Genomic DNA, 24790 nt, shown 5'->3' with positions numbered 1-24790 from the left:
GCGGACCAGCAGGCTCAGGCCTGTGAAACGCTGTGTAATCTGCAAGGTCTGAGTACAGCAGTATGCAGTGGGGGTTGTGAAAGAAGCGGGGAGATTTGCTGGGGTAAAGGTCAGAGGGAGCTCTGAGGAAACCCCACAAAGCAGAGGGTGCCCTGGAGCTTGGCTGTCTACAGAAGGTTGGGGAAAGAGCCCTGTGAAGAACAGAGCAAGAATCGTACGGTTTTCCCCTCCTCCTGCCTTTAATTATTTAATTGCCCAAATAATCATGTTCATTGCAGAAAATTAGAAAATGCAAAGAAGCAAAGCCATGAAAAAAAAGCCGTCCCTAATCCCCCCACGCTGAGATAACCCCTGTTAATATGGTTGTGCTGATTTGCCCAGGCGTCGTAACAGCCTCTTCCATCCTGGCTTGGAATCCAGCCTGGAGACTCTGAAGAAAGAAATGACAGCCAAGAGGTCGACTCCAACAGGCTCACACTCTGGGCTGCGTGCTCTTTTCTTCTCACCGAATCTCTCCTCGCGGTTGGAGTGGAAGGACTCGGGCCATGATCCTGTGTAGATCTGGACCCTCCCCAGGAACCTGGGGACTGAACAGGCATTTGGGAAGGTGCTGCAGAGAAACGGCAAGAAGAAAGCTGAGAACTGACGCATCCTGAGGCTTCCAGTCTCCAGCATGACATCTGTCCCTGAAAGAGGTGTTTTACCAGGATGCTTGCAGAGTCACCTGTAGACACGCTCTAGCAGCTAGAGGCCAGCTCAGTAGGATACACCCACTTCTCCTGCAGTTAGAGTAGTGATTGTGCTGGGCGTGTGCAGCACCTCCTCCGGGACCCTTAAAGAATTCAGTCTTCCAGGAAAAATCTGGAAACAATTCAAAATCACCACGGAAACATGACTGTGACATCAATTGTGTGCCAGAGTGCCCGTGTGGCATGGTGTTTCTGAGGGCTGACCCTCGGGCCACACTGCCTGGGTTTGAATCCTGACTCTGCCATTTATTAGCAGGTGCTTTTGGGTAAGTTACTTACCCCCTCTCTGCCAGTTTCCTCATTTGTAATGAGAGCGCTGTCCTCCTACTTCATAGGGTTGTTGTGAGGACAGCTTGGGTTAATTCAGGTGAAAGTACTCGGTAACCACTCTACAAATGTTAACTTTTATGTTAATTCGAGCAGGGGCATTCAGAGCACACTGCATGGTGGGGTCAAGTCTGGAGGGCTTCCTGCGGAAGGCACCAGGTTTCTATGGGCTGAGCAGTCAGGGAGGGAAGGAATTCAAATGTGCCTGCTGGGCTGGATGGAACACGGTGTGACCAGAAAATCCGTCCATTCTGCTTTTATGCAACTGGCCGGTCCGAGTCCTGCTTTGTTCCGTCATGACCCGAGGTGAGCCTGAAGAGTGGGAAGGTCTGCGTGCCCAGGGCTGAGCAAGGCTGCCGAGCGCGTTTCTGCAGTACATTGCGTGAGTAGGGTTGCTGCGTGGCACCGTGCAGGGTTAGGAGCTCTGGAGGACCCTCCTGGGCCGGGCCTGCTCCCAGAAATGTGGTTCCCCAGCACCTGGCACCTGCCTGGGTGTGTCTTGTCCTGTGTCCAGGGAGATGTCACTTTAAAAAATAGAGTATCTTTTGCTCTGGTTATACAAGTCATAAACATTTCTTGTAGGACACATCCGGAGAAGATGCTTTACATTTCTTATAATTCCATTACCCTGAAGTCAACTAATGTTTTATATTTTTTATGCATAACTTTTCTCTCTTCCGTGTGTCTCGCTCTACGTGTATATGTACTTTTTTCTATCACAAATAGGATCATCCAGTGGATACTGTTGTGCAATGTGATTTATTCAATTGTCTTCAACGTTCTTTTCATGTCATTAAATATTCTTCCATGATGTAATTTATAGTGCTATTGTTCAACTATGCCATAAATTGTTTAACCTATCTCTTCTGGTTGAAAATTTAGATCCTTTTCAATGATTTTTTTTTTTTCATCTCATAAGCAATGCTCCCATGCATAATTTTATACATAAATCTTTCACATACTCATGCTTACTTCCTTAGGATCATTTCCATGGGCTGGGTTAACAGGTGTGCGTATTTTAAGGCCTTGGAAGCCTACTGCAAGGGCTCCCCTGATGACACCCCATGGTCCTGAGAAGACCCAGCCATACCACTTGCAGGGAGCTGGGGAGATGCCACCAAGCACCTTACAAACTCCCCCAAAGCTGAAGGAAAGTGGCCGGGACAAGGAATGTAGCAGAAAATGGTGTCAGCTGATGTGCAATTAAAAAATTTAGCTGCCCCTTGGAGAGCCGGGTAACCTGCCCAGAATTGATGGAACCCGGGAGCCCGGCGGAGGTGAGTGCAGTTCCTCAAAGAGGAAGGACTCAGAAAGGACAGACTTCCCAGCTCCAAAACCTGCCTGTAGCTTTCAAGGGAGGCCCAGATGTGCCCACGCCTCTGGACTGTGGTCTGTCTATCCCACCAGACTGAGCTCCCCAAGGGCAGGGTTGTGTCTGTTCCCCGCTGCTCGCCCACCCCCAGCCCAGGGACTGGTAAATATTTGTTGAACTGACATGACAAACTCTACCCCAACTCACAGCCTCTGCACTTCCTTGTCCTGCATTTTCGGGTCAAGGTCAAGGCTGTTGGCACCTTAACGGCCAGCAAAGCCTACATGAAAGCATGTTTTCTGGAGGGCACTTGAGCAATGTATACCAAAGGCCTTAAAATATGCATACCTTTCGACCAGCAATTTCACCTGTAGGAATACCCTAAAGTAATCCAAGCCCCTCCCCCCCCCCCAACCACCTGCCTTTCCCATCAATTTCCCATTGATTCTCTGTGCCATTGGGAGGAAGCATTTCCTGCCCCATGACCCTCACTCCCCTCCTCCTCAAGACGGTAAAACACTACCTTCTCTAGCGCACCTGCCCTGCCCTGCCGCGGGACATCTTCTCCACTGTGTTAGAGTGAGTTTCATGCATGACTTATTTGAACTTCGAGACCACACTCTATTGGAGGGTAAGCAGGCAGAATCCGCACCTAATTTATCTTTATCCTCCTCTGCACCTGGCCGATCACACTACCAACATCAGGCTCAGAAAGTCTGACAGAAGGGTGGCCTTGGGAGCAGAATGTTCTCTGCACGCCCGGCAGTGCTGGGCAGCTGCACCCTTCTGCCCGCTGATGTCGGCACGTTGGCATCGGGCACCAGCCCTGGAAACGTGTGCTCTTCATAGGAGCTGCGGACGTTTCAAACCCATTTTCTAGGTTCTCAATCTAAAATGTAGTTGAGCTGGGAATGCAAACTGATGCAGCCACTCTAGAAAACAGTACGGAGGTTCTTCAAAAAATTAAAAATAGAGCTACCCTACGACCCAGCAATTGCACTACTAGGCATTTATCTAGGGGGTACAGGTGTTCTGTTTCGAAGGGACACAGGCACTCCCATGTTTATAGCAGCACTATCAACAGTAGCCAAAGTATGGAAAGAGCCCAAATGTCCATCGATGGATGAATGGATAAAGATGTGGTTTATATATACAATGGAGTATTGCTTGGCAATCAAAAAGAATGAAATCTTGCCATTTGCAACTACGTGGATGGAACTGGAGGGGATTATGCTAAGTGAAATTAGTCAGAGAAAGACAAAAATCATATGACTTCACTCATACGAGGACTCTAAGAGACAAAACAGATGAACATAAGGGAAGGGAAGCAAAAATAATATAAAAACAAGGAAGGGGACAAAACAGAAGAGACTCTTAAATACAGAGAACAGAGCGTTGCTGGAGGGTTTGTGGGAGGGGGGATGGGCTAACTGGGTGAGAGACTTAAGGAATCTACTCCTGAAATCATTGTTGCACCATGTGCTAGCGAAGTTAGATGTAAATTATAAAAAATAAATCATTAGATTAAAATTTTTTAAATAAAATAAAATTAAAATTTAGTTGAGCAAATGGAAGCTGGAGGGGGCGAGGGACCTCGGCCAAAGGCACACAAATGGTGTAGACCCGGTGTCATCAGATTTTAAGTTTGACGCTCATTTCCTGAGCCAAGCTGCTTCATATTTATATTGTGATACAAATACGATTATTTCTAATAGCAAAGAGGGCCTTTCTTAACCATCAAGCATACAGGAATTTAAATATGTGCCAAGAGTTCTCCTGGTAAATTGCAGGGGAGGATTTAATGAGCTGAAATTTGATTCAGAAGTGCCAGCACCATGAAATGGGGTTTTTTTTTGGGTTTTTTTTGTTTTTTTTTTTTTCAGATAAGAAGCCACTGTCATGACACTTCCCCAAGACTGGAAGGACAGCAGGCCCTGGCATCCTCTGTTCCCCACCTAAAAAGCAGCCCCTTGTACTAATACAAACTGAATTTTTACTGGTAGTACAGTTGATTACTGACAGTAAATTTGCAAGAGAGAGAGTTACTGAGATACTTAACCCACGCAGTGCCAGGAGCGTGGAGAAAGCCCCCAAGATGTCAGCTTCAAGGTGGGTAACACCATTCCGATGTTGAGAATGAGAAAGTTGAGGCTCAGAGAGGTTAATCAACCTGCCCAAAGTCGCCCAGCAGAGCCCCGATTCTAGTCGTGATCAGTTTGAGTAGTCAGGGTTCTTTTCCCTGTCGGGGTGGCTCTTGCCCTGGCTGTCTATCAGTGTCTCCTGATGCCCAGGTCTCAACCGAGCCTAAAAAAATCACAATCACTAAGCCTGGTGCCAGCCATTGGTATTTTTTGAGAGCTGCCCAGGTGCTTTAATGAGCGGCCTAGGAGAGACGGCCTGACCCGAGCCACGCTGCCCCTCAGCCTTCACCCCTCTCACCTTAGAACAGCTCACGAGCTTTTAAGCCAGACGGTTGCCCTGGGCACCACCCAATGAAGGCAGAAATTCTGGGGTGGGACACGTGCATTAGGCACACGCATTTTTAAAGCTCCCAAGGTGATGGAGAAAAGTGTGGCCTGGCCTGTGTTGAGAATTAGAATCCAGAGGCTTGAACCAAATGGCCTCTCCAGGCCCTTAGGCAGCCTAGGGGCCCCAGCCGGAGCAGGTCAGAGACCAGTCAGAGACCAAGGGATGGGGAACCACCCTCTGTGGGCTTCCTAGCCAGCTGTGGGCAGGAAAGACAAAGGAGAGAAGGCTCGACATCCAACAATCCAGTGTGCAAAGACATCATTAAATGCTCAGGAAAAGTCTTTACTCAAGTCAATTAAATGCTTCCCCGCAAATTCGTTGACAAATTTACTCGACATAATCTTTCTTCACAGAAAAAGCAAAGTGCACTTTAGTCTTTGCGTAGAAAAGTGATGGAAAAAAAATGGTCATGAACGAGGTCCAGATGAATGAGTTTCTCGGTGCGAACAAAGGGGACTCGGGGAAAGAGAGCCCGGGAATCTGCAGCCTCCACCAGGCACCTATTGTGCCTGGGCTTTGTATGCAAAGCGGGAGAGAACTGCTCAACAGGATTGTGACTGGGGGAAACAGAAGGAAAGCTCTGAGAACCCAGGGCAAAGGGCCTCGTGAGGAGGGCAGGCTTGGGGCTGGGGGGCCCTCGGGTCTCCGGCTTCTCCATCCTCCTGTCCTCCCTCCCCTGCTCAAACTGCCTCCTTGGCCTCCCTTCTCTGCCCAGGCTGGGCCTTGTCCCGAACTCTCTTTAGGAAAGAGGGGGACAAAATCTCCTCGGAACTCAGCAAACCTCTCCACAGAGGAAGAAGGGAAAGAAAACCAGTTTTCTTACCGAATTAGCGTTAAACCAGAGCCTGATGCCCATCACAGGCAATCTGCTAAAAGTTTGCAAAGACGGAGAGAAATGGCCCTGTTATATAAGTAGCTATCACCCATCGGGTGACAGCACCATTTGTCACGCAGAGTTCCTCCCCGATTCACCTAGCTTTGGGGGTGGCTGTCTGTGTTTGCTAATTGCTTTTATTCCAAGGAAAGGAAACATCTCGTCTTTTTATGACAAGAGCTGGTTTTGTAATTTGGAGCTCAAGTTAGGGTCCGACCTTCCCACAGAAACTAGGAGATGGGGGCGATGTCTTCTTCCCGGATGATTGTATTTCAAAGAAACGGATCCAGGGTCCTTGAGAAAGGCAGGCCTGGGTCATAAACCTGGCAAGAGGCTTATTTAGCTTCTGAAAAGATTTACATACATTTCAGAGAGACAGAGAAAGCCCTTGCAATTATGAATTTCCGAAAGTAAATGCTCTAAGACAAGGGAGAGGAGTAGCAGTGGGGAAGTCTCTGCTGTTTTCTCAACAGGGAGAATTGGCTTTTCATTTTTTCTTCCTACCTGCCCGGCAGATCTCGGCCTTGCCCTCAGGTGGTACCTGTTGGGGGAAGGTATGTGAATCTTCGACCCCAGGGCCCGGGGCAGGTGTGGCCCCAGACCTGAGCAAAATCTGAGAAGTAGTCTTAAAACTATGCTTGATCTTGCGACCCGGGGAGGGAGAGAAGGGTGGACGCGCTTGGGGAGTTTCTGGATTTGTCTAGGGTGTTAGCAGTGATGAGTGGTCTCGCAAACCACAGATCTCAGGGTGGGGGCGGGGGGGCCTCTGCCTTCCTGGACTCATCCCCCGCCCCGTGTCACACTCTCCCCCTGCGCCCCCAGCATGCTCTTGGGGACTCTCAGCTCCCTGCTGGGGAGGAAGATGGTTGGGGGACCCTGGCCTGGGGTGTGGCTCCCAGACTGTGGCTCCTCCCCGTCCCCCCCCCCCGCCCCCCACCACAGCTCCTGAGCTCCTGCCTTCTGCTCCACTCCAGTGTGACTCTAACCCACTAGAAACTGCAGCCAATTCTGCGGAAAGTTCAGATCTTTAGGGACTTCATAAATTAGGCTTTACTGCTAAGTATTCTCCAGAAAAAAAAAAAAATGAGGGGTTGAGGGGGTTGCAAAGCACAGCATCAACTGCTGCTTACGCTTCTCTGGCTCCCAGTGTTCACTGTGACAAGAACCCGGCGGGGCCATCCCTGCGGGGGGGGGGGGGGCAGAGGGGGGGCGAGGGGGAGGCAATGGGGATGTGGGGTCCAAACTGGGACTGCTGACTGGAGGAGCAGTGGGTGGCTCTGGGCTCTGTAGGGGGTACGGTGGGGAGGGCGGGACTGTTCTGAGGGGCAGGGACTACGACAGCCGCTCGTTTTGTGTCGGCAAGTTCTGAGTAGGACCTTGCATTTTTAGTTTGTGAGTGTGTGGGGGTGTGCCGTTTTTGTGTTAGGCAATTATGGTCAGGATCCTAAAGTTTTGCCCCCATGTGCGTCTCTGGACATGTTTTGCTGTCTGAGTGTTAACGTGTGTGTGTGTGTGTGTGTGTGTGTGTGTGTGTGTGCGTTCTTGCCCTTGGTGCTGAGGGAGGTTTCCGTGAGATTCCACCTTGGAAGCCATGGCTGTGAGGCAGTCCGGCGCTTTCTTGGTCGTAACCAGTGTCAGCAGAGAGGGGAGGGTCTTTGACAGTGGGAGGGTGTACTGACAGGGCCTCATCCTCATGGGACTAGGAAGCAGCCTCCACCTGCCTCTCCACATCCCCTAGGCTGTACCCTCGTCCTCTGTTCCTCATGTTCCTGGCCCAAAACTTGGCTGCTGACGGCCGGGGGCCATAACTCCAGACGTGTCCCCTCTCATGCCTCTGTGCCTTTGCACCTGCAGGTTTCTCTGCCCGGAACACCCTTCCCCTTTTTCCTCATCTGGCTAAATTCTGCCCATCCTTCAGAAAGGTCACCTCCTGCAGGAAGCCCTCCTCCACTGCTCTGGGATGAGGAAGGAGTCACTCTTCTGGGACCATGACCGTCTCACCCAGGACACGGGTCTCCCAGGCACACCCACACCCTATTAGACTCCCTTGTCTGTTGGTCCATCTCAGCCCCTAGAACTCCTTGAGAACAGATCGTATCTTTCATCCTGGGCTTTCCCGGCACAGCTCTTGGCAGACAGTGGGCTTGTGAAACGAGTGACTCTGGGGTGACAGCACTTCATATTTTCATCACACTTCCCGTTCACGGAGCACTTCACGTCTGTGATTCTCTGTTCGTCCTCCGGCAGCCCGGTGTGCAGGAGAGGCGAATGCTGTCATTCCTGATCCTGCGGTTGGACTGGTTAACAACTGGCCACGTCTCCCGACCACCGAAGTCCCTGCTCTGCAGCCCAAGAGCAGTCCTTCCTTTTGGGCCGGGCCCACAGAAAGAAGGAGGCTGTGACCTGCAGCAAACAGGCTTTGGGGAGCTATGCTCTAAAGCCCAGGCCACTGACACACTGGTTGCTAAAAGGTGTAGGTGTCAGCAGGGCGGGAGGAGGGACAGATCATATTTTGGAAAATGAAGGACGGAAGCAGCTCACGGATGGTCTGGGCTCCTGGCCCCTTTGAAATGTTCCTGGCTGGACTCCCATCCCTTCTCCACATTTGGGCCCAGGGACCCACTCTACTTTCCTGTGGGCAAATGTATTAGTAAGGATTCTGCAGAGAAACACAACCAAAAGGGTAATCTAATAAGGAATCGGCTCATGTGGTTATGGAGGCTGACAAGCTCAGAATCTGCGGGGTGGACTGGCAGGCTGGAGGCCCAGAAAGACAGACGTTCCAGTTCAAGACTGAAGGCTGTCTGCTGGAGAAATTTGTCTTACTTGGTGATGGTTGGTCGTTTTTTGTTTGTTTTTTCTGCAATTCAGGCCTTCAACTGATTAGACGAGGCCCACCCACATTATAGAGGGCAGTCTGTTTTACTCCAAGTCCACTCAATCAAATGTTAACCTCATCCAAAAACACCCTCTCAGAACGCCCTTCCCCTCCCTGCATAAGGTGTGACCAACTACCCGGACACCTTGGCCCAGCCCGGTTAACACATGAAATTAAAAATCACAGGGAAGGGTGGCTTGGGGTCCTTGGGGTGCAGGGAAGGGGAGGGCACACTGCTGAGGCTAAACACCTTTCCAACTGTCCCAGCCCCCTTTCGAATGAAAGAGGAGTCAAATGGGAGGATGGCTGGATCGATAAGGTAGATGGGGAAACATAGATCCGGCCGGGCTCCGCCGCGGGAACGCCGCCTTCCCACCTCCAGGCCTCTCGTGTTCGCGCGCAGTGAACTCAGGCTGCCGGGGGAGTTCTACTCCACATCCTGCCCTGACATCTCTCTCGCCAGAGATGGTAAAAGAGCTGGGAGTGTGAACGAGTACACGGATATCTGGTGAGAAAGATGTGTTTCTGACACCGGGTACTTTTCTATCTCTTTGTTGGGATCCCAGTGTTTCCTTGTCTACATCTCCGAGCCAAGGAGCTGCCCCAGGATATCTCAGGACCCCAAGGATCTTGCTTGGGCTCTCGGAACCTGCAAGGAGTCGGAGTTCACTTTGCACAGAACGTCCCCACCGTCTCTGCTACAGAACTTACACTGCTCTGTGTGTGCGAGGATTTTAGGGAACATTCCTGCCCCTTCCACCTAAACAAATGGAGCCAGAGGATGAGGATCTGCCAGAAGTCCTGGGCCTCCCTCTGGCCCTATTGGCCCAATTGGCCCCGATTACTCCCATTTTTCCTAAGGCTCGGGAGCATCACCCCAGGGAAATGCTGTGTCCGATTCCCCCTCACGGTCAGCTCACTCGTGGTTAAACCATTGGCTATCCGTATTTTCAGGCTTTAAAATCTTTTCCCTTCCAGGGTGGGGTTTATTAATGAGTACTGGTCAAACATTACGGCATTTACCAGAACTCTGTGGGTTCACAACACAGAACAGAACAACTGTTCTCTTGAACACAGATTGTCTAGGTCTTTTGAGGTTCGTCTCTGTGCGTGGACCAAACTGCCACCAGGTAGCTGGGCTTGAATCGCTTAGTTCCCCGAAGGCATCAGTGATAAGCTGGGCTTAGTTCCCCGAAGGCATTAGTGATTGAAGTGTGCTTCAGATATCAGTGGCACTGGTATTCTTTCAATAAATGAAAATAAGGCTTTTTATTAAAATAGCCAAGAGCAAAGAATTAAAAATATTATTTTTAAATAAGATATGCAGTTGGGGTTAAAGCCAGAGAAATGCCAGCACCTAGGCGTAAACCAGTGTCTTCGTTACCCGTGCTGGGGTCCTTTATTTAGTGTAAGCCTGGTCCTCCTTAGGCTTCTGGAGAATTCACGGACTCTGAGTCTTTTAACTTTCTTAGCTGTGTGCCAAATCTGATCGGATTTGTCAAGGGTCCTGGTCTGCGGCTTTTCTCCAGCCTTGATCTCCAGTGTTCAATTAAGGACCTCTCCTGACCCCCTTATAACTTCTCGGAAGAGGCCTTCGGTTTCTTCTGTTTTTGTCTTTGTCTTTGTCTTAGCCCTGTTTCCTTGTAGCCTGCAGAGAGAAGGAGAGAAAGTTATAGTGAGGTGCGATGTTTCTAGAATGTTCAAAACTTGTGACCGCCTTTTTCTGAGTCAGCAGGAAGAGTCTCCTTACCTGAATTCCTTCCTCAGTGTCAGCTGTTTGCTGAGTTAGTTATCTCTAATCTCCATTGAAAGGTCCCTTGGCAACCAGGTCCCTGACAAGGTTAGATTGTAAACTGACCCCTAATGTCATTGGACTCTGCAGAGCCTGCTCTTTTGTGGGTACAAAGCAGGCCGTCCCAGAACGTGGCTTTCAAAGTACTTTTTAAGCAGAAGGTGACACAGAGCGAAAAGGGACGTCTACCCGAGCATCCCCGTGTGCTCAGCACGATCCCGGGGAAGTGTGAGCAGAAAAGTGCTGGAAGGGCTTTCGGTCATTTTTCAGCCTGACCCAGGGTGTCAGACGCACGGCACCGCGGCCCAGAGGTCGCAGCTCGTTGGGGTTGACTCAGTGAGGCAACCCGCCCTGGGTTCCGTCCACCTGTAAGTGGAGCCATTTCCGGCTGCAAACCTCCTCCTGTCTGCGTTGGTTTCTATCTCCTCCCGGTCACGGTCACGAGTGCTCTCAGTCCTGGTGAAGGACGCGAGAGCCCTGAGGCAAGCCGGCTGGAGTTCAGTAAAGCCACAAAGCCGAGCTGTCCAACAGCCCACGTGGTGAGGAAGATCAGGAGGTCAGGAAGGACCACTGCCGGGCCTGGCTGCCCAAGGGGGTGGGCTTCAGCCTGGTTGATCCCAGGTGTTCGGGAAAGCTTGGAGAAGACGTGGGCGTGAGCACAGCTTTCCCTCTTAGAAAAGCCGCACCAAGTTGATTAATAAAGTTCCTCAGTGCCATTCCTATCTAAAGGGTGCAAACTACGCTCGGCCCTGTAACCACAATTGCACTGAGGGGTGGCGTGAAAACGGCTGGTGGGAGGTGTGTAGATAGGAATCGTTAACGTTTATTGAGGGCTTGCTGAGAACCAGGCTGTCTGTGAAAGCTTTACTTCATTATCTTATTTATGAAGATGCGCAGTGTTCTCCATGGAGGAGGAAGTTCTCACCTTGTTTGGGAACAAGCAGGAGAGAGAAGAATTCAACTGGGGGCAGGTCTTGATGGCAAGAGAGCCGTTCTAGCCAGATAACTTCCTCCCTGCCCAGTGCAGGTCACTGGAGAGGAAAGATCCTACCCTCCCAGGTACCCCGACCCCCACCGCTGCCAGGGCGAGCAGATCCGGCTCCCCGCCAGGCTGCCTGGGCTTCAGGAAGGACGGCTCCCTGAGCAAAGTGCTATGGGCTTATTGTCACATTATCTTGCTTTACCCTCACTGTGATCCTGTAAGGGAGGATGGTACTTTTGCCCCCATTTTACAGACACGGACACTGAGGCAGAGAGGGGATGAGAGTTTGTCCACGATCCTACAGCCAGAGGCTGAGAGAGCTGAGTTCTCCCGTGTTCAGCTTCCGTCCTCCCCCGCTATGGTAATCTGCCAATATTGTGACTCAGCCTACGAGGTTTTACCCTTTGGTTTCACAGCGGGGTGACTGGCACCACTGAGAATCTCAGGCAGGGCTGAGAGGGTCTGAAGAATTGTGGAAAGGTGTCTTCCACTGCAAAACTGATCAATAAGCAGGCAAAAAACAGAAAACAAGCGATTCTCCGTAGATTGTGTTAGTTGGCCAGACCTGCTGTAACATATCCCCACAGACTGGGTGGCTTAAATAACAGAAGTTTATATTCTCACAGTTCTGGAGGCTGGAAATCTAAGACCAAGGTGCCAGCAGGGTAAATGTCTGGTGAGAAGTGCAGATGGCCGCCTTCTCACTGTGTCCTCACATGGCTTTTTCTGTGTGTGAACATCCCTGGTGTCTCTTCTCATAAGGACACCCGTCCTATTGGATTAGGGCCCCACCCTTATGACCGTATTTAACTTTACCTTCTTAAAGGCCTTGTCTCCATATACAGTCACATCTAGGGTTGGGGCGCCAGTATAGGAATTTTAAAAAATATTTTTTAATGTTTATTTATATTTGAGAGAGAGAGAGAGAGACAGAGCACGAGTGGGGGAGGGACAGAGAGAGAGGGAGACAGAATCTGAAGCAGACTCCAGGCTCTGAGCTGTCAGCACAGAGCCTGACGTGGGACTCAAAGTCATGAACCGCGGGATCATGACCTGAGCTGAAGTGCGACACCTAGCCTACCGAGCCACCCAGGCGCCCCTGTATGGGAATTTTGAGGGGACACAATGTAGTCTAACCATAGATGATTCGAAGCTCTGTGTCCCTCCTCCAGCAGCCCCACTGCCTGGGGCAGTCAGCTGAGTCCCCAGCGTCCTCTCCTCTGCAAGACGAGGCAGCTGGAGACTGCTCCCTGTAATCCACAACCGTGAAAGACCACTGCTCCACTGAGGATTTTTACAGACTCTTGCAGCTTTATAAAAGCCAATATTTACATGTAATTTTTTGACTTCAGCGAAAGCTTTTACTTCATCATCTCGACAGAGGGGCTGAAGCCACAGCCCATCTGGTCCAAGTTTTTATCAGTATTATTTTTATTTTATGTTTATTTTTGTTTTTATTTCTCATAGCTGTCTAAGGTTTTAGAGGGCTATTTTCTTCCCATAGACAAACTTGATTTCTTTTACCCTATCCCTGGAATAGCTTTACCAATGAAAGAAACGGCTTTGCCAAAAGCTATGCATACCTTGGTAAACTAGCTCAAGAAAGAAAGAAAGAAAGAAAGAAAGAAAGAAAGAAAGTGGGAGGAAAGAAAAAAGAAAGGAAGAAAGAATGGAGGAAGGGAGGAAGGGAGGGAGGAAGGAAGAAGGAGGAAGGGAAAGGAAGGAAAGGAAAGGAGGGAAGGAAGGAAAGAAGGAAGGAAGGAAAGCAGGCAGGGAAAGGAAGGAAAGGAAAGGAGGGAAGGAGGAAGAAGGAAGGAGGAAGGAAGGTAGGAAGGAAGGTAGGAAGGAAGGAAGAAGAAAGAAGGGAGAAGGAAGGCAGGCTCTGATTTGTAGAGTTTGTCCCCTTCTCCCCGGCTCTGCCCCTGCTGCTGTATCAGGCCAGGCTTGGTCAGGAGCAGGAGGAGGCAAAGGGCCCCTCAATCCCCCCTCCTCCACCCCATGTGTATTCTCTTCGTCTCCCTTCCTCTGTATTCTGTTCTCCAGATTATTCCTGGGTCCTGAGTGAGCTGGCTGAAGTGGGCATGATGCTACTAATAAGCTGTTCTGAGGGAAGAGTTTAGCTCATTGGACCTTTGGGAAAGACCTTGGCTGGCACTTTGCTTCATAGGATAACAAGCTTCAGTGAAACTAACAGTGCTCCCGCCTACACCACTGCCGTACTCTTGTTCTATATGCTGAAGTTACCAAGAATCGCTTCTGTAAGTGAAATCCTCCTTTCCTCTGGCAATAGAAAGGCTAAATTGGACATGGTGTCCTTGGGGCCTCTTCTCCTTTCTAGAGCTGCTCTGAGCTTGGGGGAGGGTGGGCACAGATAACGTCACACATCCGCTTACCCTTGGGGTCCCTGGCCAGTGTCCCCCGTAACGTATCATGGCATTTGAAACATCAATAATTAATTAGCCTTCCTCTTATACTCCTGTGGTCTCTGTTTACCCATTGGCCTATTTTGAGGAATCAATGAAAATTAAAATAATTACAATCGAACATCTATTATGTGCCAAATCCTGTGCTAGGTATTTTATAAACACCATTTCCCAACCTAATCGCATCACGAGATAGGAATCATAAACTACTATTTTATAGATGAAAAGGTTGAGACCCAGAGAAGTTATGGATTTGTTCAAGGTCAGTGAGTGTTAAGTAAGATTCGAGCCAAGTCTCTTAAACTCAAAAGCTCACATTTTCCCACTACGTTACTGTGTAATACAAAACATCGCGTCGGTCAGCATAAAATTAGGTCGTGCTATAGTAACAAGCAACCCTAAAATCTTCGTGGCTTATATCAACCAAGTTTTACGTTATCCTCCCGTGTGATGTGTCATTCATGTGCATCACAGTTGGCTGGGGACTCTGCTCTGTAGTCCCCCAGGAGTCCGCTGATGATGGAACAGCCCCTGGTTTGTTGCCAGCCCCTACGGTAGAGGAAGAGGAGACTCTGGAGGGTCTAAAGCTAGCAGTCCAGGTCGGCGGCATTGAATTGACACACGTTGCTTGTACTTGCAAGTCACTGGGCCGAATATTACATGAATATTCCAAACCACAAAGCGCAAATCCCACTGGCCAGCCAAGAACAGAAAGTACACGGCGGGTAGCACTGAAACCTGCCATGAGTATCTGACACAGGACTTTGCACCTACATGCTCAATAAACATGATTTCACACACCCCTTTCCCCTTCTCCAACTCTGAACGGATTATGGTGAAATCGTTGTTGGATCAAGAGATAGGCGTAATGAGCAGGCCTCTCATTTTGTACTCTGTTCAGCGCTTTCTTTCTCCATTGGCTTGCAGCTGGATCATAGGATACTGACGGCCCTCCCCATCCGGATCAGATTGTTCCGGGGCCTGGGTCTCCAAAGCTTGCCGTCTAACTACGTATCAGAGGTTTCTATCAGTCATCCTCAAATGCCACGTTGCAGGTGACGGATGGTACTCACATGTGCAACACACGATAACCTCCCATGGGCATCTCTCATCGGCTCAGGACCACAGGCAATCCCCGGCTGGAAGCTAGAGGTCCAACCCTTCTCCTTCCCTATGGGGTAGGATATCAGAATGCAAGTGAGTGATAGAGATTGTCACAGGCATACATTGAATCTGTCCTAATTGATAAAAAACTCATCAGTCATTTCAAAACCTCGGTAGTTCGTTAGCAACAGCAAATTGCCTGTGACACACTTTATAACTGCTCCAGACATGCAGCCTGTCAGGACACCCCCCGCGGAGGAACCGCTGGTCAAGCTGATGCCAGGACAACCAGTTGTGAAATGAAAAATTGTGTCAATTAACGAGTTGTTTTATCGACACTGTGCCAAAGAATTGATTGGAGAGGACGTTTTGTCCACACTAACTGAATTGGCTAGTGTTCTTGGCATTGTGTATACCCAGCCAGGATTAAGAATGTGAGCATGATACCAAATCACAGAATGTTAGACTGGAAGGGATCTCCAGAGACACTTTTCATACATTCCCCTCATGTTACAGACGAGGAAACGAAGGGACAGCCAGGTCGGAAGACTTGCTTGAGGGACACGCAGCACAATCGTTGACTATTGTTTTAGAAAAGAGGCACTGGCGGGCCCATCTTCACCCGCAGCATTTTTCACATTTTCTGTAGCTATTTCAGAATCAAGATGCTCAGCTGAATGGTATTGCATACTTTCTAAAAGTAGACAAGAATTTCAGAAACACCCCATGGTGCAATTGTTCGTTGCTTAAACTTGCTGCTGACTCATCTGCCTTACACCACTTCTCTACCGACATCGGTCATGGCATCTGTCACTGACACTGGCTCTTTTCCTCAGCTGGTGCCATCCTCTCAGGCTGGGCTGGGAAACAGGATGGAGTGACGTCACCTCCGCCCATCCTCATTGGCCGGTGGACCAGGGCTCAGAGGTGAGGTCTCCCCTGGGGACTTCCTTGGCATAAGGTTATCCTCTAGCCTGAAGTAAGCTACCTGTTGCCCGTGAGGGCAGGCTGTTTAGGGCCAATAGACTCTGTGGAACCAGAAAGCCGAGGGTTTCAGGCTTCATATTTTTGAAGAAGGATAAATACAGTACTCCCCCCCCCCCCCCCCAACAAACACCTCATGCTGGCCATACTTAAAGCATTAAGGGGGCAAAAAAACTCCCATTCAAAAATAGTCCTCGGATCAAGGCCCTCCGTACTTCCTCGGAATTGTGAACTGAAACTTTTCGCTCACTTTGGGTTCCTTCCTCTTCAAATACCTCTAGTGTGAGGCAGGTGATTTTGTGGAGGTCCCTTCAATCTATCCCCCTCTTCCCAAGTTTATTTCAGGGGCTTTGAAGGCTCCCTGCTTCAGGGCCCAGGAGGGAAGGCAGCCCAGACCGTTTCTGCATGGCCCTGGGCTTGAGGGTCAGGGTCAGTGGCCATGATCTAGGCTGTCCATCGTCACTGTCCAGGCTAGGATTTTGGCAGCTCTCCCAACCCTATACGGCCAGATGCAGGAGGCAGCCCTTGGCACGGACAGAGAGCTCTCCGGCTCAGGGCCAAAAAGTCAGCCCTTTCCCCCAGATGGAGCACGCGGGAACCGTCCCTCCCCTGCACAGCACACCTCTTTCCCTGTTTACATGGCTTAGGAAGTATTTGGAGGTTGGGGGGGAGCAGGAAAGACAGAACGGCAGGTTGACGTCCTGGGACAAGTCTTTCCCTAACCCATACCAAATGAGACAGGGAGCGGAAGGGACCCGGGGCATGAGAGTAGATTTCAGGTTACACCGGGTACCCTTCTCCTGGTTTTATGCATTGTTGAGCAGACATTGTGAAAGACGTACCCTGCCCAGTCCGTCTTCCTGTTGGCTTTGGTACAAAGCTACACGCACAGACCCAGACACAGAGTCACACACATGAACGAACACACACACCACTTCACCTTACGGTGCCCACGCCAGTCATCTCTTCTTGGCCACTGGGTTCAGATTCGGGAAAACCCCAGTGGTAAGAGAATTTGTGTCTGAAGAACCGAAGCCTTGAAGAGAAAGTAAAGTTAGGAGAAAAGTCAGAAATGAACTTGAGAAAATCTTTATAATTGCTTTTGCATTCAGGAAAGTCTACAACCCAGGAGCGCACTGAATAAGGAACGCGTTAGGATGTATCATACCCACGTTGGTGGCAGCGTGAACTGGTTCAGCCAAGCTTGTGAGCAATTTGGCAACGTGTCTATAACTGGGAATGCCTTCTCCCAAGGGCGAGCAGCACCACTTCCAGGGACATACTCTAGAAAAACAAGTTCAAGGATATTCACCGCAGAATCACTTGGGACAGTGAAAAATTAGAAATAACCTCAGTTGGGGCGCCTGTCTAGCTCAGTCGGAAGAGCAGGTGACTCTTGATCTCAGGGTCATAAGTTCGAGCCCCACGTTGGGTGTAGAGATGAAAGAAAGAAAGAAAGAAAGAAAGAAAAGAAAAAGAAAGAAAAGAAAAGAAAAAGAAAGAAAGAAAAAGAAATAACTTCAATGTCCAATGGTTGATGGATGAATTGTGGTCTTTTTATACAGTTTATTGTTATTCATGAGTTAAAATGCATGAGTTGGATTTCCTGCAGCCACATGAGCAGACCTTAGAAGCATCATGTTAGGTGATAAAAAAGTGAGTTCCAGAGTGATAGGTTCAGTGTGATACCACTTATGGAAATTAAGAAGCACTCCAAACCTTGCTAGGTGTAATGTATGAGTAATTCATATGTGATAAAGTATGAACATATGTACGAGAAGAATATCCATCAATTTTAGGATAGCTCCTGCATCTTTGGAGGAAGGGAAAGGGAGACAAAGGGGACTGTGCCATGTTCGTAAGGTTGTATTTTTTTTTTTTTTTTAAAGAATCCGACATGAACGTGGCCCTAAGTTCACATTTGCTATTTCTGGTGGTGGGTGCAAGGCTTTTGTTATATTACTCCTTATATTTTTCTGTATGTTTGAAATATTTCATAATTGGAAAAAGGAAAGAAATTTCCCATGGCATTTTGCACACATTTACATGAGCAGTAACGGATATGGTGCTGTGATTTTCCATTTTCTGTGTCAGAATTTCCCTTCTTTGTATCTCCAACAGACTGCTTGTAAATGTCTTTTTCTTAGTTGCAGAAATATCATCCGGAGGGGCATTTTTCCAGCCAATTATTCCATGCCCTCCTGATCTCGTGACTCAGAGCAATCGATTAGTTGGTCTCCCTCATCCAGATATCTGGAAAAACCAGAGCATTCAAAGTAGGCTGCCCCCAGACCTCCCCAGCACCTCTTCCCGGCGCGGGGGCTGGAGGGCTCACCTCTGTCCCGGAGGGCCTCCTGCCAAATGTCGGCTGCCCTTTTGCCCGGAGGGAAGGCCCAGTGTCTGGTTTACTTTCTTCTTTCTTTACCTTCCCCCAAAGTTTCCCTTGCAAAACCTTACTCCTTGGCTACTTTGATATCTCCAGCCTTTTTTATTCCCAACCTCTAGATTCCTCCAGTCTCTCTCATGATCCCGCCAGTGCTAACCAACTACACAAGGGTTCTCAAATTTGTGCATCAGAATCACCTGAAAAGCTTATTAAAACGCAGATTTCTGGGCACTGCCAGAATCAGAAATCAGGGTTTCTGATTCAGTAGGTCTGGATGGGGCCCGATGGGGTTCTGGAAACGTCTCAGAAAGTAAAATACGCACAGATTTGTAGTGTTTGCCGATTCCCCTCGTGTAAATATTCCCCTCGTGTAAATATTACAGTGGCTGATTTCGAGCCCCCCAATGTGACTGTCACTAAATGTGGAACTAGGGAGGGAACGCGTACCACCGGTCTTCCCAAGGTGATACAAAGCATCTCCAGCACACCCTTGGCACCGGGACCTGAGAATGTACATTTCTTTTTTTTTTATGTTTATTTATTTATTTTTGAGAGAGAAAGAGAGAACAGGGGAGGGGCAGAGAGAGAGAGAGAGGGAGACAGAATCCCAAGCAGACTCCACACTGTCCGCGTAGAGCCTGACGCGGGGCTCAAACCCACAAACCGTGAGGTCCTGACCTGAGCTGAAATCAAGTCAGATACCCAACTGACTGAGCCACCCAGGTGCCCAGAAAATGTGCATTTCTAATAAGATCCCAGGTAATGCTGAAGCTGCTGGTACCGGGACCACACTTCTAGACCTGTTGTCCTACAAGGCTGAGCACAGGAGTATGGGGTTTGGGAAGGGATTCCTGCATTGTGCAAACTGTGCAACCTTGACCTTAAAAATCCCACTTCCTTAAAAGGAGTCCAGAAGATTTCCTACTCTAAGAGCAAATGTGGCTTTACATCCTGGGGACGGGCACGGGCTATGCTGTAGGTACGACAAGCCCAGGGTCCATCCTGAGGTGCTGTACTGGCCTGGATGTTCTGTCCCTATTCTGAAAGCCCTCTGCCCACCAACCACTAACCGTGCCGCTTCCAGCTCATGCAACGATCTGCTCCCCCTTCCCAGCCCCAAACCCTGCAGCTAAGGAGCATAGCCAGCAGGATGAGTACCCACTACCCGTAGGGGCTCTCAAAGGGAAGAACCATGTCTGAGGGTATCCTTGGCAGAACAAGGCCTAGCTGCTGGGAAAGAAGAGATGGGGAAGGAGGAGTGGGAGAAGGAAAGGATAGAGTGGGAGGGTGGCAGAGAAGGGAGGGGCTGGTGGTCAGGCCTAGCAGCTTCCAGGGGACTGGGTCACACCCCAGATTGGGCAAAAATGAAAGCACCAAGTGACAACTGTCCATGCCCCCGCTACTGACACAAGAGCTCCGTTCTGGGAGCACGTTGGTCCTCCCGCTGCGACTACACAGGCCCCATCGGCGTGAAGCCACCTCTGGGAAGAACAAAGGAGGCTCTGTAGGCCCCGTGGGATGAGCAAGCTCACGGTGGAGAAAGGCAAGATTAATGCACGGCCGTATTGCCATACACGCTCGGGAATATTACCACGTTGGTATATCGGACTATATGTCATTCGGATTCCAGGGTGTAATAACTCCAGGTGCACTTGACATTTCTATTCAAATGGTATTTTGGAGAAACTTACAGGTTTTCATTACTGGTAATTTCTCTGACTCCTTCTTCCCAGAGCCTGGTGTTCACGCTCAGCCTGCCCCCACCCTCGGCCGGCACACCCTCCGGTGCCCTCAACGGCTCCCCGCCTCAGGGACCGCTGCTGGGCCCCCATCCTCGCCTGCCGGGGAGGTGGCCTGGGAGGGGAGGAGATGGCTGAGAGAACGAATCCAGCACTTTGTCTCATTTTACAGGTGCAGAAGTAGCAGCCCAGAGAAGGAAGTGGACCCGTGCAAGGACACTCCGGCAGCGTGGCCCAGCGTGGATCAGAAGGATGGCTCGCCGGGCGCTGCTGGGGGACACCAGCCACCTGGAGAGACTTCCCATGTCGTCGGGCGCTCTCCCCCTCTCTTCTGTTCCTTTCTTGACTTTCTTTTGCCCTTTCCAGGCCACTTCCCCCTCTCCTTCCTCCCTCTCCCAAAGGCTCAGCCTTTTAGCAGACTTACTCCTCCACCCCCACATCCTTGTTGACTTCAACCCTCAGGCTCTCAGCACACCTCCCATCTGCTTGGGTGGGTTAGGTAGGGGGCACGCAACCATGGCTGGTTTCAGTCAAACAACGTATTGCCAGATGGACACATACGCACAAATGCAGAGACGTCACAATGCACAGGCAGCAAGCCGGTGCCTCCCCAGAGCTGACACTCCTGGGCTCAGTCGGGGGCCTGCCTTTCTAGGGCGGTGACCACTCCTTGTGGCCACTCTCTCTTCTCTCCACCATCCCTCTCAGCCGCTACAGCTCTCAGGACTGCTTCTCAAAGAAACTCTGGTTCTGTGAGAAAATCTGTAGACCTTGCCCTCCTAGAGCAGAGTCCAGCCCAGGGTCTCGCTGGTGGAGCGACCTAGAAGTGGAGCACTTTGGAGGCTGTGGGGTGCACTACCTCACTATGACCACACGATGCCACCCTTGAGCTGCACACACATTCCCCCCAAGGCATGTTGCGGGGCAAGTGGCCAAGCCAGGCCCAGCCAGCAGCTGGGTGGGAATGGGAGGTCAGGGTAGCACCAGGGGAGGGAGTTTCACAGTCACAGGCATTGGTCAGCCCTGCAGCCTTTGTCACCATCCTGCCTTCTCCCACTCACGTCTGGCTGCATCTAGGGGGGGGGTCTCAGTAGATCTCACTGAGACAATTGCTACATGTCCCCATACACCCAGCCCTTCTTCCTGAATCCCCACAGTGAACCCACAGCCCCACTTAGGATCCATCAGCACCTTTGAACTCAGTGTGGGCCACACACCAGTTCATGTGTTGGTGTTGGCTTAGACTTGCCTCTTGGCGGCTTCTGCATAAGGAAGGAAACTTCCTGCTGCCTTGTTTCTCCCAGGTTGTGGCTGTGGTGTGACCTGTAGCAGGAAGCAGGCCTGGGGAGGCCTCAGATCGTGTCCCCCACCTTGGGCTGCCCAGGCACAGTAGCTCCCCAGGGCTGGGTAGAAGGATTCCAGATAAGGAAATCCCCAGATAAAGAAAGCAAAGACCCTGTGTTCCTTTATTTTAAACTTCTCCACATTGTGTAGGTCCTGCTCTGTCCATCCCAATGTTGTTCTCACCTTTGGGAATGTTTCCTTGGGCCCTAACCCAGGCCTTGTATGTGGTCCTAGCCCTCTGCTCTGTCCCCTGTCCCCTAGGGGCGTCTGCTCTGTCCCCTGTCCCCTAGGGGCTGACGCCGTGTGAGCCTCCCCAGGGATGGTAACAAGCCCCCAGGCCAGCCGCCCCCCTCCCCTTCTCTGGGGTAAGCAATCCCACCTCCTGCCCCTAGAGGTCTCTGTATCCCGAAGCAAGCAACGATATTGACTGCTTAACTAAAGCAATGAGGATTTTATTGGAAGGATTTGGGGGTGGTTCGCCAGATTCAGGAGGGGGGCACTTGAAGGTCCAGGCTAAGAAAGGGCGGACGCTAGGCAGTTCAGGGGACGCAGAAGGCCCAAGCTCAGTCTTCTCTTTAGCACAGCTGCTGGGATCAGTTTGTTCCCAATCTTGCGTCCCTCCATCAGGATTCCAATTCCCAGGCCTGTCTTGGGTCTCCTATCCGAGGGGGCAGGACAAGGCAAGGTGCTTTGAGTGACAATCCCACCAGGCGTGCCCATGGGGTGGGAGAGGCAATTCCCCAAAAGGAGCCCAGAGGGAGATAGATGGTCTACAAATAGGAGACAGCAGGCTGGGAGCTAAGCCACCAACACAGTGTCCACACCTTTAATTGAGCCACTCTTGTTTTTTCCTTACCTGATGGAACCTCCCACTAGACACTGTGCACAGATAAATGATTAAATGTGTAGCAGAGCATTGAGGCACAGAGAGGCTCAGCGTTTGTCCTGAGGCCAACCAGCAGCTCTAAGGGAAAGCTAGGTTGATGACTCCCACTTGTTGCTGTCCCTCGTCTGTGACACATCTGGACCCTTTCGGGGGGCATCACCCCTGTAGACAAGGCCTCCCGCAGATACTTTTTGGGGTAAGGGCTTCCTGACTACTGTTGAGAGGAACAGCAAGCCCAGACCGCAAAAAGATCCAAAGGAGACTGCAGCTCTCCTCCGGCAGGAGGGCAGGAGGGGAAGGTGGGTGCACCCCTCCAGGGCTCAGCTGGCTGGATCCCTGGATCCGTGGGGAGGCAGAGCCAGGACCTGAAGGGAGGAGAGGGAAGAAGGGAGCTGAGAGCCCCAGGAAGCAGGTGGGAAGCAGAAATCCCGGTCGTAATCCCTCCCTCCACCCACCCAAGGTCACAACCTGGTTCTTCCCTGGGGTTTGTAGGGGGCCTCCCCTGGAAGATCTGGGATTGCAGTGCACTCCCAGGCAAGGGACTGCTTGAACCTGCACCGGCTCCCCTTCAGAGCCCAAGCCTCCCCGGATTCTCTTTGACCTTGGAGCATTTTAGCCTCCTGCTGTGACTGAGGTGCAGTCAGATAGTCAATCTGACACGGGGTCCTTGTGAAGCCTCTCATGCTTGCTGAGGGGCGGGCCCACACGGACCAAAGCACCGTCCTTGGTCCACAGCATCAGTGCGCCCAGCTCCCACTGGGGACTCCCCAAGAGTCACAAAACACCAGTCCCGAGAAGATGTCATCTTAGATGAGACCTCTGGGGACAGACCACTTTGAACTTGCAGGCATGGGCCCTCAGTCTGTTTTGACAATGCCTTCTGCTTTCAGCAGATGCTGTTGTTACCGGGAAAGCAGGGCTCGGAGGCGGTTCGAGCTGGCTTAGCCTGATGAAACGTCCCCGGCCCGGGTTCAAATGAGTAGCTCCACAAAGGCAGCAGACAAACCCCTTCCCCCCATCTCAGTGCCCTCCTGCTTCCATAATAAGGGAAGTCAGCGAAACTTCCCAGAAGTCCCTGAGCCAGCCTGGCTTGGGACTTACCTGCCTTACCTGGAGGACCCCCCGGGGGGCCACAGTCACCCAGGAGTGGAGGAAGTCCTAGCACATTGAACCTTGTAGGTCCACAGAATGGGTGGCTTTGCCCGTGGGTCCACTGCAGAGCTCAGGATGGGATGGTTTGTGCTGGGCTTTTCCTGAAGGAGCCAAGGAGGCATTGGGTCCTGCCAGAGAAAGTGGGCCTCATGCCTTCCCAGACTTCCAACCCAGGCTTGTAAACAGAGGCCACCTGGAGACACCGGGCCCGCTCTGCAGGCTGGTCCAGGAGAGAGACCAAAACGTGAGACCGGTGGCCATAGATGAGAGCCTGTGGCCATGAGAGCATGTGGCCACAGGGCAGTCTGTAGGGGAGAGCACTGCACGGCCAAGGCTCTGAGAGTGTCCTACCTGGACAGGTATCCATGCTGCTGCTGCACGGGTAGGCCTGAGCTTCAGAGAGGCTGGGACTTGAGCTGGCTCTCAGGAGGAAGAGAAGGAGGCTCTTTCCTGCCCAGGGAGCAGGCCTCCCCTTCCTCGCTGCTGAGCCACTGGCCGGGGGAATCCAGACCCGGCGGTGACTCCAGGTGGCAGGCAGCTACATCTCAAGGACAGGGCCAGCTGTCTGCTTCGGGGGTCTTCATATGGGGAGAAGACGCCCCCCCTAGCCAGCTTTGAGCTTGGGCTTCTCCGGGGGGGCCCTCCGGCTCTGCCCCTCTCCCTGCAGGGTTCCCTCGGGATCTCTCTGGGGACTCCACTCCCTCCTGCCCCTCCTGCCCCACTTCCCCAGCTGCAGCCTGTGCCAGAACCAGCAAGAGGACAACACTGAGGTCGGGGAGGCACACTTGGTGGGTTGGAGCGGAACCACGCAGGCCTTGGTGACCGGACCACACGCAGGCCCACAGGGAGTAAGCCCAGGCCCTCCCCACTTGCACAGGGCTCCTCCGCCGGCTGCCCACCGCCCACCGCATCCTAGGGTGCTCGGTCTTTGGCATCACTGAAGGCCCCCTCCTCCAAGGCTCCGCTGACGCCTGCGTTTAAGGCACTTCCATTCGTGCGTGCAGGGCTCACTAGAAGCCAGCTCGGTGCTGCTCCCTTGTTTCTCACGGTGACCTGAGGAAGTAGATGCAGGTAACACCCCCTTCCAGGGGAGGGAGCTGAGACTGACCTGTTTAACTGCAGCTAGTGAGTGGCTGAGACCCAGCTTCAACTGGACCCTCTGACCTTAAAGCCCATGCAGCTCTTTCTGCCCTTTGCCTCCAGGATACAGCCCGGCTAGACCACTGTGATGGTCCCTTCCATCCCTTCCTTCCCAGTCTCTCCCCTCCTCCCACTAGAGCAGTTTCTGCTGCCTTCCAGTCTCAGGGCAAGCTCTGTACCTCAGTTTCC

At 51.3% G+C, this 24790-nt stretch overlaps 2 long non-coding RNA genes across 2 annotated transcripts; one reads left to right on the top strand and one right to left on the bottom strand.

The window, feature by feature from the left end:
• Positions 1 to 242: 242 nt before the first annotated feature.
• On the bottom strand, positions 243 to 1293 carry LOC122234587. Its single transcript, XR_006212425.1, has 3 exons — positions 1029 to 1293; positions 705 to 861; positions 243 to 610 (listed from the first exon to the last, which is right to left on the bottom strand). It is a non-coding gene; the product is annotated as an uncharacterized LOC122234587 (long non-coding RNA).
• On the top strand, positions 937 to 22315 carry LOC122234588. The gene is made up of 3 exons (XR_006212426.1): positions 937 to 1015; positions 13487 to 13701; positions 20252 to 22315. It is a non-coding gene; the product is annotated as an uncharacterized LOC122234588 (long non-coding RNA).
• The last annotated feature ends 2475 nt before the right edge of the window (positions 22316 to 24790 follow it).

This window comes from Panthera tigris, chromosome A2 (genome assembly GCF_018350195.1).
Source record: "Panthera tigris isolate Pti1 chromosome A2, P.tigris_Pti1_mat1.1, whole genome shotgun sequence".
Taxonomy (NCBI): Eukaryota; Metazoa; Chordata; class Mammalia; order Carnivora; family Felidae; genus Panthera; species Panthera tigris.
Note: the sequence above shows the minus strand (reverse complement) of the source record. Positions and strands in the feature narration are given on the sequence as shown.